Below are 14,397 nucleotides of genomic sequence, written 5' to 3' on the forward strand. Positions count from 1 at the left end.
TTTTTCTCCATTTTCCGAAAGAGCATCAAAAATAATGTCCAAATGTCAAAAATCAATTGAATATGTTAAGTATTGGCTGAGATATGACCATCTGATTAAATATACTCCCCATAGAAGCTCAGTGTTATATGCTCTGGCTCCTAACCACTAGGAGCCAGAGCATATAACACTGAGTTTCCATAGGACATATATTTATTCAGATGGTCATATCTCAACCAATACTTAACATATTCAATTGGCTTTCAACATTTGGACATTATTTTTGATGCTCTTTCGGAAAATAAAGAAAAAATTGAGAAATTCTAAAATTAGATTTTTGATGACGTCACACTTCACCACTCTATAAGACGGGACACAGATCATGTGAATGCATTAGGAAAGAAATTTGTTGATTGATTGATAAGTTTGCCTCGAGTACAAAGGATCAAATGACGAACAGGCAGATAATTTCTATTATATCTTTTGTTTGTTTATTGTATTATATCGCTTTTTTTTTAGTTGCAGAAGGGTGCTAGGTTACTTTGTTTAATAGAGATTTGGCACCCTTCTGCATCCCAACTGGTCACAAGTGGTGGTATCTACATATACATGAACTGTGTGTAGTCTCAGATATTTTTTTCATTTTTTATCGAAAATAGTTACGACCATGTTCCAATATTTGTTTTGTTTTCTTTAAATGACAAATAATCAACTTGCTTAAAGGTAATACAAAGTTTTGGTATGGGGTCATGAATTTGGTTCAAACGAACATATTGGAAACATGTGCGATCCTACAATGTTCAGTAATCGTCGCGGTAGAAATCAAGTCCGAAGTTATGAAATTTTAAATAATACACTCTTTCTGTTGTATAGCTCCCTCTCAAGGTCAAGATATTAAATAAGCTATAAAACAATATTTCTTGACTAAAATTGACCTATTAGCTATTTGGGTTTGGAAATAATATATATCACAACTACATATTCTGAGATTTTCATGGTCGCAGCTATCATTGTACGGCTGTAGGCGCTATTTGAAATTTCTCAAAATTTACCGGGAGCACCGGTAAATTTTTATATTTAATTCTTCTCGAAAGCAGAAGCGTTTTAGGGGCTAAATTTTCTAGTGCTTATAATACATCCACAGGGGCATCCAGATATATCAAAATTGTAAAGAATCACTGTCCACCCAATTTTCAAAAATCCCAAAACTTTGTATTACCTTTAACAATTCAAGCTCCATAAAGGGCAATCAGGATGTATGAATATTGTACAGTGAATTAGACAGAACATTCAACAGTTATCAATTTCATTTCTTCTAAGCTATTGTAGCCTCTTGCTAGTCCAAAATGGATGCCTGATTCAGAGGGTTGATTATGCGTGTTCAGAACAAAAAGAGAAATTGTTTGTGAAGTTTTATTGTCGAATTTTCATTCAATCTAGGTTGATTTTGATATTTTGCTAATTACATTGACGTTGAATCATGAACTGTTCTGAAGAATTTTCTATTTGTATCAATCCCATTTTATTGATCATCTCTTGTATGTGTCTGTCTACGCGGCCTGACACACACTCACAGTAGGGCGCCCTCGCAAAGACGACGGTAACGTGACGCAAAAAAACAATCTGCGCATGCGCGAACTAGAATTTTCTCTGTCTTGTTGATTTTCATGACCGTACGTACATAGCCATGATAGCGCTCGTTCCCTAAACACGACGGAAGAGCTGTATTGCCGTAATTCTCCGGTCGTTTTTGCGAAAGCGCTCTAGTGACACTTCAATGCAAGGAGGGTGTATGCTCTTTTTTAGTAAGATGTAGGTTTATTGATAGAACTGTGTTTGTAAACGTATTACTACTGCCATAAGGGCGTATCTCATTTTACTGTTTGATAGAAATGAGAATAGAGGTCACTGATCTGTATAAAGATGTAGGTCATTGACCTGTATAAAATGAAGTTCATTGACCTGTTTAAAGATGAAGGTCACTGACCTTATAAAGGTGAAGGTCAGTGACCTGTATAAAGGTAAAGGTCATTGACCTGTGTTAAGATGAAGGTCATTGACCTGTTAAGATGAAGGTCAGTGACCTATATAATGATGAAGGTCATTGACCTGTATAAAAAGTTTGCAACTACTTTTGAACAATCAACACAAGGGCTAATGCAATTCCCCAGTGTACTGTAAAACCTGTATATAAAGACCGCTCTAGGGAAACATTAAGACTAAGAGTGTTTCTTTATAGACAGGTTTCAATGAGAAACCATATTCAAGGAATCAAGGGAAACATCAAAAAGTGGTCTTTATAGGCAGGTGGTCTTTATAGGCAGGTGGTCTTTAGGTACAGGTTTCAATGAGAAACCATATTCGAGGGGAACATGATATGAGGTCTTAGTAGACAAGTGGTCTTTCCCTACAGGTGGTTGCTAAAGCAGGTTTAGATTTGTCAAAAGTAGTTGCAATTGTGTGTTATATTCATTGTATAAAGATGGGTAGGGGGAGGGGGAGACAGCTTCTTGTTCATTTTTATTTCATTTTTCTTCAAATAATTTACACGATCTTAATCCGAAGCATCATTGCCCTAATATGGCATGGGGTGTGTACATAATATGTATTTCATGTTTCTGTGTGTTATCGAAACAGCGACATTTCCAAAATACCTGATACGACGGCAAAAACTTCTGTGTGAAAATTCAAGTGAACATCCTTATCCTCATAGATATTTGAATACGAAATGTTTTGTTCTTCTCTCTCTCTTCATTTTTTCTTTCTTGTGCATTGTAACTCGTGGACAAGTCTTTCTGAATATCTGAATGGAACTCTTTATCTGTTCATATGCCTTTATCTTAACTGCTTTATGTTTTAATTTATGTTATTGTTATATTTTTGCAATTTGAATTTTTGAAAATTTGAATTATTTATTCCTTTGAACAAAGTAGGAGAGTTGCAGATATATTAAAGACATTACTAATTGGTAACACGTACAGGAATGATTGTAACATTGTAAAATTCTCTTTTTTGTAGAAATTGTATTCCCCAGATTAAAGGGGCATGTACCCTGTATTCCAGAGGGCATTAAAAATACGTACGCGCTGGCGGACGGTGCTATAGCTGCCTATTGACACCAACAGAATACGGCTCTTACGCAGATGGCATGTTCCTATAATTGCACTGGCGGGAACGTGCCCCTTTAATGTCTGTACTGATAGAAAACATGGATCGCTCAAACATTTAAATAATCAACCTGATGTAATGTTAGTCATCTTGAGTGTCACCTGTTCGAAAGTTAGGAACAATACAGTGGCTTATAACAGTTATTGTAACTTGTTACCACACGATTTCAGTAGCTTATAACAGTTATCGTAACTTGTTATCACACAATTTCAGAAGCTTATAACAGTTATTGTAACTAAATTATTCATACCAATTGTAAATTTGATACTTCTTGTGTTTTTTTCTTAACTCAAAAATGAAGATGGGCTGGTTGAATAAGGGCCTTTTTCGAATACTTTCAGATAAATTTGAAAGCTTCAATGTGTCACACTCTGAGAAAACATAAATCCGGACAAATAAATTCGTCACATACTTTAAAAATGACAAAATTTGGTATTAAAGGGTATGAATAGTTTAGTCGCTAACTGTATTCCATACTGCCTAGGAGTTGGTTTCCTGAAAATCTTTGTGATTGTGTTATAGGTTACGCACTCCATGTTATACCATTCGACCAATGGCGATTGTCTAGAAATGTTTCCATTTGTAAGTGTTGATCAAGGGGTAGTAATTTATTTTTTAATGATTGTCATTATTGAAAGCTACTATTTTATTGAAGACTGAATTAAGGGATGCCAGTTTTCAGGCCATAGCCTGAATTCAGGCCCTGGCAATTTATTTTCAGACCATAGTTTAGGCTTTTTTGTGTACAAAATAGCTCATTCTAGGTGATTTTCAGGCCTCTGATCAATTCTAATTGGCATCCCTGTGGATTGAATTGAATTACATTGATAACCGTGAAAGGCATAGACATTACAAGGGGATCTGTCCCCTGTATCATAGCACTTGTTATCAATAACAAATGCTCAATTACTAACAAATTTGCTCTCGGCCCATCAGGTGCCATGATTTCAGTAGGGGGTTGTTTTGAATACGTAGAAACAAATATTTTTGTTTGGTTTGTCTAATGCATTCTTTCCTATGTTTTGTTGTTGTGTTAAACTCCCCATTATCTCTTTTCTTATTGTAAATAAAAATACAAAATCAGTGAAAATAAATAAAGAAATATAGAATTGGTGTCAGGGAGAAAGTGTTGGAACACCATATTACTTTATTAAATGCAAACAGTTATTGTTTACATGCTCATACGTAAAGGCACATGTAATTCCATTATATTAAAACATTTTTAAAGTAAAACAAACAAATGTGGGCCTTCATTTGTTCAGTCTGATTCGAGTTATAAATATGACTTTCTTGCTTTGCTCTTGCTTTCCCAGTATTTTTCTGTGTTTCTCTTTATCTTAATCGTTCTTTCCGTTTCTTTTTCTTCAGATCTAAGTTTGTTTTTGTGTTGTTGTTGTTTTGTTTTTTGGGGGGAGGGGACAAAATAAAATAAAACTTATAAGGGGGCATTTAAAAATATTTGTAAAAATGTCAAGTGAAAATTATCCTAGGTGCTAATGTATAAGGGAGTTTACAGATAGCACATGGTACAAATGACCCCAAATATCCACAGATCTTTTACACATGGACAAGTTCAACTTTGAGCATCTTAGAATAATAACTGCCAAAGTCCTAGATGTGCTTCATGAATACCTTTTGTTTGCCCTTTTGAAAAGAATACTTCCACCTGCGTATCATAGAATGTACCGTTGGTGCAAATAATGTTACATAACTTTCATGAGCGCATATCCAGTGTCCATCTCTGTGGGTTGTACCATTTTGGTACAAATGACCTTTATCTGCCCATGCGCAGATTGTATCTGTAAACTCCCTCACAGATATACATGTGCCTCTGAAAACCGTAGCCCAAACTCGGGGAAATGGAAATCTCAAAGTGCCTTCTGGGGCTTGAAAAGGAGAGAGAGAGAGAGAGAGAGAGAGAGAGAGAGGGATGGGGGGCGTAAGCTCTTGTTATTAATCGATTACATTATGTTAGATTATACAGAAACTCAGGGTTTGCGGGGAATATATTGAAAATGGCACCAATTATTTTGTGCTTCCGGGCATACCTTGAAGAAGAAATGTTTTTTTTAATATTGGGCAAAAAATATCGGCATTAAAGTCGTTATTAGTAACAAGTGATAAAACTATTTGGCTAGCTCTCGGCCGATCAATTGCCACGATTTATATAGCTTGCAACAATTATTGTAACTTGTTATTGATAACATGATCTTTTAGCATACATGTAGAAGTCCCACTGTGAGTGTTTTTCGTTAAAAATATTAAAAACTCAATCTGCGACCGACCCAAAAATCTTGAACTCTACGGTCGGCTTTAAAAAAAAAAAAAAAATTAAAAAATCGTTTTTTAGAGATTTTTTATTTTTTTAAGCATTCAAAACTGAGAAATTTCACCCCCAAGATGGAAAAAAAAAGCTTTAAATTAAAAAAAAAAAACTACCGACCGACCCATATTTTAGCACCTAAATAACCACCATCTTTTTTTTTTTCCCTTATCAGTAACAAATTAGCAATCGATTACAGACCTTTTAGACATCTTAGATTTTACATAAAATTGCTATGAAACATTTTTTTAAAATATTGTTATTCATAATTTTATCAATCAAGGCACGTAAAAAAAATTGATAATAAATTCAGGTATCAACAAATATAGCTATCTGTTGTATGCATTTCCTAAAAAATTAACAAAATTATTTTTGTAACTGGTTTTGAAATATTGTTTGTTTTATACCTACGCCTATTCGCCCAATGTTTAGACTGTCAAAACGTAAAGAGAGAAAGTATTTACTAAATACTCAGCAAATTTTGGCGGGAGCGATGTTGTATCACTTCCTCAATACGTTTTCTTTTTTATCTTCCTCCCCTAATTAAGAATATCCTCTTCTTCTTCTCCATTTGGTTTCCGTTTCTTCTTTCCCCTATCTTTATCTTCGAATTCTATTTCTTCTTCTTTCTTCTTTCTTCTTTCTTCTTTATTCTTCTTCTTCTTCTTCTTCTTCTTCTCCTTCTCCTTCTCCTTCTCCTTCGTTTTCTTCTCCTTCTTCCGTCTGTTTTTCCGTCACATAACATACCTCGTACTAATGGAAACAAAAGCCAATTCAGGGCAATTAAAGGATATAAATGAACGAAGAGTGATACATGAATCTGTGTTTATTAATATTCACGCAAGTTATTATCATGTATTGGTAATTTACATTCTTTTTCAATAATTTATGGGCAGAGAGGTGCGTGATATAATTATATTAAGTTGCTATAACTTCATTTTGTATTAAGCCTCATCGTCGTGAAAACGTTCAAGTTTCACTTGCGGAAACATCCATATTTGAATTCAGCCACAAAGATCACGCTTAAAAACAAATTTGAAACCTGAAAAGGGGATATTTTTGTCTTCTTTTTTTTTCTTCTATTCATTGAATTTTCATTTCTCAAAAATCCAATTTTTGTTCGTACAAGACATCGAGGCAAAACCTTTTCTTTGTCGTAGCTAATAAAACTGAACATGATTATAACGAAGCTTTTTATCACTAATTTTGTTAAACAAACAGAATAACCACATATTTGTTTTTTCACGCTGCATTTAACTAAAATGTATCATAATGACATCAACATACAGTATTTCCATACAGCACAGTTACTGACTAAAAACAAGAACAAGCCTTGCTTAGTTTTCAGAGAACAAAAATTAATACTGAGTATTAAAGAGTCTCTTTAAAACTTTGATTTTCAAATGTATCAACATAATAATGAAACAAAATTTCAGTTGATCATTTCTGTCAGTCTATTATTAATGATACAAATAATACACATCAGTGAGGGCAATAGTAAGAATTACCCACACAAGGTACCTTTGGAACAATCGAACACGCCCGAGGCGATAGCCGAGGGTGTTTGGACTGTTTTGAAGATACCGAGTGTGTGTAATTTTGACGTGTATTATTTGTTTTATAAGATGATGTTTTCTTGTTTTATAAAAAATGTTTTATAAAATGATTTTACTAATGACCGGTCATAACTTTTTATTATAAAATAGCTTTAGTATTTTAAGCATCGTGATTGGTCAAAACGCGTCACATGACATGCACTTTTTTTGTTTAAATATGCAGATCGTGCTAAAAAGCGCAGTCAAAAGTGTCATTGCACGCTCCACTGCAGCGTACGCGATAGCTAGAGCGGGAGATTAGAAAACAAATTTTTCCATAAATTTGAAAGCGTTGCATCCATATTTGGAAATGAAAATGAAAATGGATTTTATAATGAAGCCAGGAATTTCAGCTGTCTGATTCAAGTATGGATTTTATTTGTACTCAAGGCTAGTGGAATCCCGTGGACTTTTCGGTATACAGTAGCAAGCCTGCAAGGTCTTATCTTTTCATTTTCTAGAACCAACATAACTCTAATCTAACTCTCGTAGGCTCTAACGTTATATTCAGACTTTCGTTTGTTTTCATTTTCATTTGTCGCTATTTTATAAAAACAAATAACTCTCTTGACCCTGTTGTGCGAAATGTAAATGCAGTGTACTTCTTCATTATGATGCGCACTGTGAACTTCCAGCAAGCGGCTCGTGCAGTATTTACTATACATTTCATTTGCCCTTTTTCCAATTTTCAGGGAGGGGGCGTGCCCCCCCCCCCCCCGTCCCCCTCGGAATCGCCGCCCCTGGTTGGAACAAACAGGAAGACTAAGAGAGAAATGAGAAAGTGACATCCTAGTAGGCAGCACCTTCCAGAAGGCATTTAGAATCGCTCAAGATAGTGTAACAGGTCAGAATTGAACTGTTTTATAGTGAAACATAATATCTATTTCTAATCAATATCTCCTCAGGAGGAAAGTAAGAAGTTTATATGTTAACAAACTTTGTACTTCAAAGAAGTATGACTCACACATATTCTGAGTAGAAGCTATCAATTTGGCCAAAACATGACATTCCACAGCTATGAGAGAGTTAATGATGTATGGTCACTTGGTCAAAGGTTGGTAACTTGACCCCCCCCCCCCCCCTTCCAGAACACTTGTAATAACTTAGCCAAACAAACCCCTAATTGTATACATCGGATAAGAACCCCCAAAACAAAAGACTTCCTGTCTCCCTCCCAGTACAAGACCTAGCTTTCCCAGAACAGGTTTTGTGTGGTAGCTATACCACCGTGAGAGTGTAGCTGTTATAAAAGAAGGCAGAGGTATTTGACAGATTCACTCCTGTACTGCACCCCATCCATGGGGCAGGCAGGGAGGTCGACTCTGCAAGCTTTTGGTGTAACATGTCATTATATAGGTAAGAAGATTATTCTTTTGTTAAGTTGGATAATTATTGAGATAATTATATTTTGTAGATGTATTTTGATGTTAGTTAATAACCTTGGTATCGTTTTTAACGATATAGTTTGTGTTGAATTAATATGCATTATGTAAGGTGTGGCATATTATTTGTTTAATCATCAGTATAGGTTGATTTCGTTAGTGAGTTAAGCACTAGATTAAGATTTGGTTATAGTAATTTGAGATGATTCGAATATTACTATGTTATCTGTTATCTTACTTGTAATCTTTAGAAGTTTTAGTTATATAATGTGTTGTTGAGTTTAACTCTGGATAATCGTATTTTGCAAGACAGTTGTAATTTAAAGTAATGTTTTGAGTTAACAGTTAACGGATATAATCTGAACCTTCTTCAGTTTGGTGTTTTAGAGTCAAATTTACAATGATTTGTATTAATTATTATTCCTTCAGGTGTTGACAAATTACAATCAACATGTAAGAAGCGGGAACGAGAGGAAACGGTCCTCTAGGCCAGATTGTCAGGGTGAGTGGGTTATCATATTCAATGTATAAACCACTAATCAGGTGGGCTGTATATCGTACAGACCACCTTATAATTTCGTTAGAATTGCCTTTATTTATCAGGTGGGCTGTATCTAATACAGACCACCTTATATTTTTGTTAAAATTGCCTTTATTTATTATTATTAGGTGGTCTGTCAACGACAGATCACCTATTGTTTTCGTCAGAATTTTCTTTCTTTATTATTATTATTATTATTAGGTGGTCTGTCAACGACAGATCACCTATTGTTTTCGTCAGAATTTTCTTTCTTTATTATTATTATTATTATTATTATTTATTTTTATTTATTTTCACACTTTTTTGTTAACAGGATAACTCAAGATCAGTTTAGTCAATTTCGTTCAATTTTGGCACAGTCATAGGTCATTGTCATGAGACGTTAGAGTAACATTTTCAAGGTCATCAAGTTTTCATGACGTCATCCAGGCGCCATTTTGTGTTTTTTTTGGTACTTTTTACTCATGATCATATCTTCATAACGGAAAGGCATTTCTCATTCATATTTATCACGATTAAGGTCAATATCCGTCCGGTCAATTTCAGGTCAGAAAACGCGCGCGCATGCGTACGTCCGCGCGTCATCGCGCGCGCAAAAAATAAAAATGCTCCAAATCGTCTCAAATTTTTTTTGCATACGTTTCAGGCCATTTTAAGCATTTTGCAAAAAACGCGCGCACGCACATGCGCGCGCGTTTTCGCGCGTAATGGCATTTTGCAACAAAAAATCGCCAAATTTTTTATGTCATCATATTTGGCACATTTTTTCAAGCATTTTGATACCTTGTTCACCTTTTTCTGACCATTAATAACGGAATGAGCGTCCGTTTAAGATAATTTCCGTGCGTGCGAGCTCTTGTAATACATAGCATACATGGGCAAAAACATGCCTATACAAAATCCATTGTAGCGCTTTAGGATGGAAGATGAACCCAATTTTGTTTTCATATTTTGATAGAGTATGAATTGGAGATATGATTTCATGTCTCATTTGACCCTCAATTAACTCATGACGTCATCATAATGGCCTCCCAACTCAAAATTTCAATTTGCATATTATGACGTCAGCAGATTTCTTGAAAATTGATTGCATCTCTGTAAATATTGATCAATTTTCATCCAAATTTTGATATGTTTTAGCTGAGACAATTCCCTACAGATGCAGTGGACACGAATTTTCATTTTGACGAAAGCATCATGGCGTATTTTTGCGATTAAAGGAGGCATGTCAATTGTTTACATTTTGCGTGTATTCTCTATGGGACATGACTTTTTCTCAAAACTGGATTCTACATCCTGTCTTTTGCGAGCAATATCTCCGTCGTTTTAGCTTTGTTTACGCTGAACTTTGAGTATGTTGTAGCTGAGACAATAAGCTATCACAAGTGTGCCCTTTATTTTTCGATCAGATGCCGGGATCATCCTCATATTTCAATTACAAAGTGGGATTTGTGCATTCCATTTTCCGTTTACGTGTAATCTCTATGGGAAATGTTTTGGTATATCGGTAACGCACTTGACTTCCGACCTCGAGGTCCCTGGTTCGAGTCCGGGCGTCTCCAACAATTTTTTTTCTTCACTTTTTTTTCTTTTTGACCATTCACTCTACCATCTCCTTTGAATATTAACTCTTTGTTTGCTTTGTTCGCCGATTTGCACGGACGTAGGCGTGCCAACTTCGCATTTTTGCACAGATGTATACGAGTCAATTAGACATTCATAATACCGCTCGCAGTGTGTAGCCACGCGTTGCGTTTACTATTGTTTACATTGTATACATCGCACACTTTCCGGTAAACTGTTTTTCTTCATAGTGTTACATTCGAAATTACCGTGTATTTAGCGGTTTTCTTTGGATTTTTTTTACTGATGTTACGATGGCACCTGCTGGAAAACGTCAACGTGTGTTTAGTGTAGAGGAGGCTCGAGATCTTGTTACTATGGAAGCATGGAGCATGGACTCTGATTCCGACGAATCGAGCAGTGACGAAGACTCTAGTGATAAAAGTGTTCCCTGAGAGTAGACTGATAGAATAAGAATGAATAAAAATTAATGAAAGAGCTAGAGATGACAGCAAGAAAGAGAGTAGACTGATAGAATAAGAATGAATAAAAAAAATGAAAGAAGGAGATAGAGATGACAGCAAGAAAGAGAGTAGACAGTGATAGAATAAGAATGAATAAAAATAATGAAAGAAAGAGATAGAGATGACAGCAAGAAAGAGAGTAGACTGATAGAATAAGAATGAATAAAAATTAATGAAAGAGCTAGAGATGACAGCAAGAAAGAGAGTAGACAGTGATAGAATAAGAATGAATAAAACTAATGAAAGAAAGATGTATCCTGTCTTGCCGTCATCTTTATATCTTTCTTTTATTATCTTTATTCATTCTTATGCTATCAGTGTTTACTCTCTTTCTTTCCGTCATCTCTATCTTATTATTATTATCATTTTCCTATCTATATGTACCCTATGTCTTGCCGTCATCTGTATATCTTTTTCTTATTATCTTTATTCATTATTATGCTATGAGTGTAATACTCTCTTTCTTGCCGTCATCTCTATCTCATTATTATTATCATTTTCCTATCTATATGTACCCTATGTCTTGCCGTCATCTCTATATCTTTCTCTTATTATCTTTATTCATTCTTATGCTATCAGTGTTTACTCTCTTTCTTTCCGTCATCTCTATCTTATTATTATTATCATTTTCCTATCTATAATTATGTACCCTATGTCTTGCCGTCATCTCTATATCTTTCTCTTATTATCTTTATTCATTCTTATGCTATCAGTGTTTACTCTCTTTCTTGCCGTCATCTCTATCTTATTATTATTATCATTTTCCTATCTATATGTACCCTATGTCTTGCCGTCATCTGTATATCTTTCTCTTATTATCTTTATTCATTCTTATGCTATCAGTGTTTACTCTCTTTCTTGCCGTCATCTCTATCTTATTATTATTATTATTTTCCTATCAATATGTATCCTATGTCTTGCCGTCATCTCTATATATTTCTCTTATTATCTTTATTCATTCTTGTGCTATCAGTGTTTACTCTCTTTCTTTCCGTCATCTCTATCTTTTTATTATTATCATTTTCCTATCTATATGTACCCTATGTCTTGCCGTCATCTCTATATCTTTCTCTTATTATCTTTATTCATTCTTATGCTATCAGTGTTTACTCTCTTTCTTTCCGTCATCTCTATCTTATTATTATTATCATTTTCCTATCTATATGTACCCTATGTCTTGCCGTCATCTCTATATCTTTCTCTTATTATCTTTATTCATTCTTATGCTATCAGTGTTTACTCTCTTTCTTTCCGTCATCTCTATCTCATTATTATTGTTATTTTCGTATCAATATGTATCCTGTCTTGCCGTCATCTTTATCTCTTTCTCTTATAATCTTTATTCACAGTAAAGTCCTTTCATTTCATATCACTATTTCTCTCTCATAATGTCTCTCACGTCCGTTCTCCATATTTTATTCATTGCATACTCCACTCGTCAATCATTTCTGATAATAAGCTCTCTCACAATAAAGTAAATGGAAAACAATGCAATATAGTTTATATTTTAAGATTGATTGATTCTTTCTTTGTATATCTATGGCTGTGATAAATGTACTTGAAATCAATTTTATTGAGGGGTAAAGAAGGTGAGAGAACAGATGCGGTGAACATTCATAATGAGACATTTCAATAAGATGCTGATTATGTCATGTATATCACATATAATATATTATGCCTATACCATTTTTACATGCTCATACCAGTGGGCAAAATCAATAACATTCTCTTATTTCTTATTGACTTATCATGGCACAACAAAGAAAAACATCCCCACGACGTCCCTTTTCATGCCCCGCTAAACCGGACATTGACAATAACCTGGGGTAATAGGGATTTCAATGGGCAGATTAGCCCATTGTCAAGGGTGGCTGAGCGGGGTACTTTCAAGTCTCTCCCTATTGAACTTCTTTTCTTCAACAACCTAAATACTAACCTTCTGAATTGTTAGAATACTTGAGCAAGGTATGTAAAGAAAGGTAAGAAGTCCACCTTTCTAATAGATTCGATTTGAAGATGTCTTATCATTGCTAAATAAGAAATTCTAGAGGGATAAAAAACTGCCGTAAATAAGAAAAATTAAACATTATATAATTATGATTATTATAAAAATGATAATTCAAAATATAACAAATGACGGTTCATCGAAAAGCACGTTTTCCGGTCTACAACTTTGCTGCACAATATTTTTCATCATGATCATCCAGTGAAGAGTTATAGCCTCTTGATTCAGCAGAGTCAATAAAGATTCCCTCGAAATGTGTGACCCTAAAAGAATGTGGCACAGGGGGGTTTTTTAAGTGGCGCATAAAGAGTTAAAACACGTACCATCGCAAATAATGTAATAAACAACCATATTTACTTTATTATTACCCTATTATCAATAGATCCATTACTTTTTGCGTGTAATCCTTATTGGAGATGACTTTTTCTCAAATCTGGATTCTACATTCTTGTCTTTTGCGAGCAATATCGCCGTTATTTCGGCTTGATTTTTGTTGATTTTTTAGTATGTTGTAGCTGAGACTATATACTATCTAAATGTTCTCTCATTTTTTTCAGTCTGATGTCATCGTGGTCTGTTGATGATAATCATCAACATCATCATGATCATCATCATCATCATCGTCATCACCATTACTATCAAGATCATCATCATCATCATGATCATCATTGTTTACATGTCTATATAACTTCTCCCTTTCTCAATATAGTAAATATTATAATCTATCATAAGACTTGAAGACAGACCACCTAATTCGTCCCCATGACGAATTAAATGTCTAGTTATTATTTATTTTTATTTATTTTCACACTTTTTTGTTAACAGGATAACTCAAGATCAGTTTAGTCAATTTCGTTCAGTTTTGGCACAGTCATAGGTCATTGTCATGAGACGTTAGAGTAACATTTTCAAGGTCATCAAGTTTTCATGACGTCATCCAGGCGCCATTTTGTGTTTTTGTTGGTACTTTTTACTCATGATCATATCTTCATAACGGAAAGGCATTTCTCATTCATATTTATCACGATTAAGGTCAATATCCGTCCGGTCAATTTCAGGTCAGAAAACGCGCGCGCATGCGTACGTCCGCGCGTCACCGCGCGCGCAAAAAATAAAAATGCTCCAAATCGTCTCAAATTAATTTTGCATACGTTTCAGGCCATTTCAAGCATTTTGCAAAAAAACGCGCACACGCGGATGGGCGCGCGTTTTCGCGCGTACTGATATTTTGCAACATAGAATCGCTGAATTTTTTCTGTCATCATGTTTGACACATTTTTCCAAGCATTTTGATACCTTGTTCACCTTTTTCTGACC

General features: G+C 34.7%; 1 long non-coding RNA gene across 1 annotated transcript; it reads left to right on the forward strand.

Annotated features, from left to right (window-relative positions):
- Positions 1–256: 256 nt before the first annotated feature.
- On the forward strand, positions 257–4,384 carry LOC115927205. Its single transcript, XR_004065501.1, has 2 exons — positions 257–2,006; positions 2,080–4,384. It is a non-coding gene; the product is annotated as an uncharacterized LOC115927205 (long non-coding RNA).
- Positions 4,385–14,397: the final 10,013 nt, after the last annotated feature.

This window comes from Strongylocentrotus purpuratus, unplaced genomic scaffold (assembly GCF_000002235.5).
Source record: "Strongylocentrotus purpuratus isolate Spur 01 unplaced genomic scaffold, Spur_5.0 spur5_scaffold_20, whole genome shotgun sequence".
Lineage (NCBI taxonomy): Eukaryota > Metazoa > Echinodermata > Echinoidea > Camarodonta > Strongylocentrotidae > Strongylocentrotus > Strongylocentrotus purpuratus.